At 38.4% G+C, this 4,981-nt stretch overlaps 1 long non-coding RNA gene across 1 annotated transcript; it reads left to right on the forward strand.

Annotated features, from left to right (window-relative positions):
• Positions 1–288: 288 nt before the first annotated feature.
• LOC116652895 lies at positions 289–3,463 on the forward strand. The gene is made up of 2 exons (XR_004306090.1): positions 289–332; positions 2,566–3,463. It is a non-coding gene; the product is annotated as an uncharacterized LOC116652895 (long non-coding RNA).
• Positions 3,464–4,981: the final 1,518 nt, after the last annotated feature.

Genomic DNA, 4,981 nt, shown 5'->3' on the forward strand with positions numbered 1-4,981 from the left:
CTGTCCCTGCTCTCCAGCAACAGTGTTTAGATTGCATAAACTCCACGTTTAACATGAAGGATTAGAAATGGAAAGAGTAAATACCACATATATATGGGAAATTGGTAATCGCAGCCTGAACCTCTGATTAATCAGCTGAGGCAAGTGTCCGGTCAGCTGTGGGAGCACAGGTGAGAGTAACGTAGCTGTGCTCCTGGAAGGGGTGGAGCTTGACTCCACCTCCTCTAGACCTCATTTAAGGGCTGACCACCACTAAGGGAGCATCTCTTGGAGATTGCACCTTGGTGGAGATTGCCTCATTGGCTCCTAGCAGACTGAAGGCTTCCATATGGGTGAGTTTTTCCTGTAAACAACCTTTTGGGTGTTTATTACTGTCTTTTCATTATTGTCACCGTACACACATATTTTTATCCCTTTTAGATTTTCTTTTGTTTTTCAGGATTTCTACTCTGTTTTTTCAAAATCTGTATGATCTAGCAAACTGATAATCTGAAGATGTTTAAAATAAGATGTGTTGGAACAGGCTGCCCAAGGAGGTTGTGGATGCGTTCAAGGCCAGGCTGGATGTGGTTCTGGGCAGCTTGGTTTGGTGGTTGGCAACCCTGCACATAGCAAGGGGGTTAAACTGGATGATCACTGTGGTCCTTTCCAACCCAGACCAGTCTGTGATTCAATGATAAGAAGGAAGTGCAAATTATTTTTGTTCATACATGAGTGTTTTTTTTTCTCCCACCTAAGAGAGTCCCTGTATTCAAAAACTCTTCCGATCATTTACAACAAAACAAGATTCTATATTTCAAAGGCTGACAGAAAAATAAACCTGTCAAAATAAATATGGTATTTCAGAAATATAATTTTGCAAACAAAGTGGAAAGTTTTTGGTACTTGTGATGCTGATAACAAATGCTGTTTGTTGAACAAGCAATTAAGCATTTTCCAGATGAAGCATCACTGAGAGCTGTTGCAGATTATTTTTAGCTCCTGCAGTCTTTCATAAATTTATTATACCAAAATGCAGTCAAGCAGTGACACCCAGTGGCTTGAGAATTCTGTCTTTGTTTTCTATCAGGGAAAGCTTGCTTTTGGCTCTGGGTTTCAAAGCCAAAAAGGCTTACCCCTCAAAAAAGGGTAAATTTCCATTTGAGCAGGTGGTTAAACTTAGTAGTTAGGTGTAGTAGTTATGTATGGTGATCTGGAGTGCTCTCACTGAATGGGTGACTGTGTGAAATAGTTTAATCACCACAAGAACAGATGCTATTCAACTCTATGTATTGTGGAGCTTGCTCAAGAAATCCACTCACATACAACTATGTAGGTAAGCCATTAAGCTAAGGGTACACCTGTAAATCTGTGCTTAAAATCCTTTACATGTCAGGGAGAAAGAGAATTGTTCAGTTTTTAAAGCCTCTGAAATGCATGGATGAAAAACACTATGTAGTTGCAAAATCTATTAATATTTATGATACCAGTAAAATATAAATAAGTAGTAGTATTAGTATTGGAGGCTAGGATGACAGCTTGACATTCTCAAAGTCATCTGGAACTTAAACCACAAAATAAACAGAAGTTCTGCCAAAACAGATTTTCCTATTAAAGGTGACCAAACTATAATTTCCACAGAGGCATACCTTGAAGACAAATTGTCTGCCTAGCATGAAAAGTAAATATAAGAAGTCTTATTTAGCAGTTGCTGTGTATTGGAGGCAAATAAATTTGACATTTTTCTTTTTCAAATCAATAGCTTTGCTTTATCAGAAATAAAAGGAAAACATTTCAGTCGCATCATATTAAAGGCCTTTTAAAATCAAGTCCAATAACTGTTTTCTGGGCAGAGTACATTTAAATTATCCAGTGACTAAATAAAATTAGGATCAACTCTTCTTCAAAGATATTGCTAATATCACTGAATGTTACAGAGTAGTTCAAAGAACAAAACAAAAAAAACAACCTATAATATGATAATAGCAATCCAATGTATGCTGCTCTCGCTTTCTGCAAGAAAGAAGTTATTGGATTTGAAGGAAAAAAAATACTAGTTTGAATTGCAGTTTCCAGATGAAATCTACTTACTTTGGCTTCTGCTTCCTTGCTTTGGCTGCAGACAGTGCTTTTATTCAAGCTGCCATGTGAATGATGATTTCTTTTCCACTCAGCATCCATCTACACCTGTTGTCTAACTGTGCCCTTAGTATTGCCCCATCACAAAGGAGGATCAATCTTGACAGTCCCTTTCACTGCACTTTGAAGAAACACAGAATTTAATGAAACTAAGCTTAATACAAACTTTAAAAGCCTGAATTTCAGAAGTGTAATGGAGAGAAAATACCATTACCACTAGGAAAGCCAAGTTAATTGATATTCAGGAATACTCATTCAGGGGTCAGTATGATTTTTACGAAGAGAGATGAAAACCACAATAGAGCACTGAGGAGAAAAATTGCAATGGGAACCGATCGTGGCTTACTTGGGTGTCTGTTGGATAAGAGCTCCAGTTTCAGGGGTTGCCCCAGGTATAGGACTGCACTCAGTGACTGCCTTCTTCTTTCCCCTTTGCTCTTCTTACAGCTAAAATGGCAAAGGACTCAAAGCAACTGACTTCTTTGCAATCATCTTTCTTAGTCATTTCACTTCAGCATTTTAAATGGAGGAGTTCTGATACAACTGGCAAAATGGATAGGAGTATTTTAATATCATTTTAATGGAGAACCAAGGTGTGGCTACCTCTTGCCAGGGGGATCTCTTCTCTCCAGGAAGGACTTCTTAATGGCTATGTGCTCCAAGTTCCACGAATGTACTTGCATCCTGCTGGAGATTGATGGGATGAGGATCAGCACAATCACAGCTGTTGACCTTCAGGATTTGTAATCTGATCTTTCTACAGCTCTGGAACACTCTGTATAATGTTATTTTTGTTAACAGGTAGTTTAATTCATGCATGTTTTGAGCCCAATTTCATGTTCGTACCATAGTTTATTAGCAACAAGCAGAAGAGTTCTTTCTGTGCCTTGCTGAAGCTGCAAGAGAGTACTAACCAGACTTCCCTTTCTTTGTGTCACAAAGATGCTTCTTTGTTAGTTCATCATAACCAGATGGTTGTTTGGAAATTAAGAAGTGTGGGAGCTACAGTACATATACTTCAGCATATGGGCTATATGATCTAATAAAAGTTTTATTAACTGAGCTCAGGAAAAAGATAAGGAAGGCCCTACCCCCATAGACTCACACATCTCAGCATTATTTCTCAGACGTTTGTTATCTGCCTGGGGCAAAATATGCAAGATGGGCATGCATCACATCATTCCTGAAAATATCAGTGTATGCCTACTAAAGGCAATTTTTTTGTGAAAGGCAATTATGACCTATAGTCTATACTCTCATAGCAACGTTAGCAAGTAGTAGCATCTAATTAGAAATTCATAGCAGCTTCCAAGCCAGTGGTCTGAAAATAAAAACATCTATAACATCTATTGTTGAGGTTTTTCCCTGAGCTGAATACCTCTTCTTGTATTTTCCTTCTTTAGAAAAAATTGCAGTAGTGTGTTTGGTTTGGACAGCAGATGCTGATATGTCTTGTTTTATAACAAAGTGGCAGTTGTTCCTTATGTTCCAAAAACGATGTCAAACCTGCTGTTAGGAGACTTATTATCCAGTGGTAAGTTGTTCCAAGTGGGCAATTATTCTCAGTGAAGTTTTTCCTCTTTTTATGGATGCTTGTTTTTCTGCCAGAGGTCGCTGCTGTTACCGTTACCTGCAGTGACTGGATGTCTGGAGGAATAAGCCATACAGTGTTATAGGAGGCAGAACTTCAAGTGAAAAGCAAACAGTGCATTAAGCAAAATGAGTAGTATGTACTTCTATAACCATAGCTACACTGTCACTTCCATTAGTTCTGCAGAGGAGGGGAGGACTGCAGTGCCAACACTTTTACAGAAAATCAGTTTGGCTTGGCAGAAGCAAAAGCTCTTTCCCATTTGCAGAAGTGCTTTCCCAGCACAGTAATAAGACAGAAGTTATGGTGACCTTGCAAATAAAACCTCTGTTTTGCTCTTCCTTTCTCTCCATTTACATTTTCACAAACAACCAGTTCAAAAAAAGCCTCATACATATTTGAGTCCTTCTCTCCTTTCTAATTTTTCTTCCTTCATCTCAGCTATAACTAACAAAAACCAGTTTCTGTGGTGGTTTAGATCATCTAACAGAAACAGCATGGGGCTCTTCCACAATATCTGGTAGCTGCCAGATACATGGAACCTAACCCTCCAACCCTAAAACACCTATTGATGAGTCTGGTTACCCCAGAAGTAGGTATCTGAAGAGTCAGGTCCTCATTTTGAGTTATGTGAAAATCTCCCACAACCCAAGTTCCTAATTGTGTCTCCTGAGGGAGTTCAAAATATACATTTTATATGTTCTGCAGTTTTAGAAAAGATCATTTCTGTAACATGTATGGCTCTAGCCAGAAAATAATGACATACCAGGAGTTTCCTCTGACTTGCTTTCTCTGTTTCTACAAACAAAACAAACAAACAAAAAAACTAACTTGTTTTCAAATGAAGATAATGCGTTTTCTGCAGGGATCAAACTATGGAAATATCAGCTTAGCAGACACCAATAATTCAGTAGTCAATATTGTTGGTTCACATTTTTCTCTAACACCCAGTCACGAATGTTGGGTAAAACTGCAGCTGCATCTGTTTATTTTAACAAAATGCAGCCCAGCAAACATCTGATCCTGATCTGCACAGCTGTCTGCTGGAAATGACTCATTCTGCTGTGACAAAGATGGCAAATGAACATCAGACTCTGGAATAAATAAGTCATAACACCATCTCTAATCTTCGCTGTTTCTCTTAAACCCAGGTTGAATTTAACCATTTTCATGAACATTCCTCTTTCCTGAAGTTATAACATGTAATATCATCACTGAAAAGACTCAACTGGCTAAAGAAACTACTTAAAGACTACTCATTGAGGCTTCATG

The sequence above is a fragment of the Coturnix japonica genome, chromosome 2, assembly GCF_001577835.2.
Source record: "Coturnix japonica isolate 7356 chromosome 2, Coturnix japonica 2.1, whole genome shotgun sequence".
Lineage (NCBI taxonomy): Eukaryota > Metazoa > Chordata > Aves > Galliformes > Phasianidae > Coturnix > Coturnix japonica.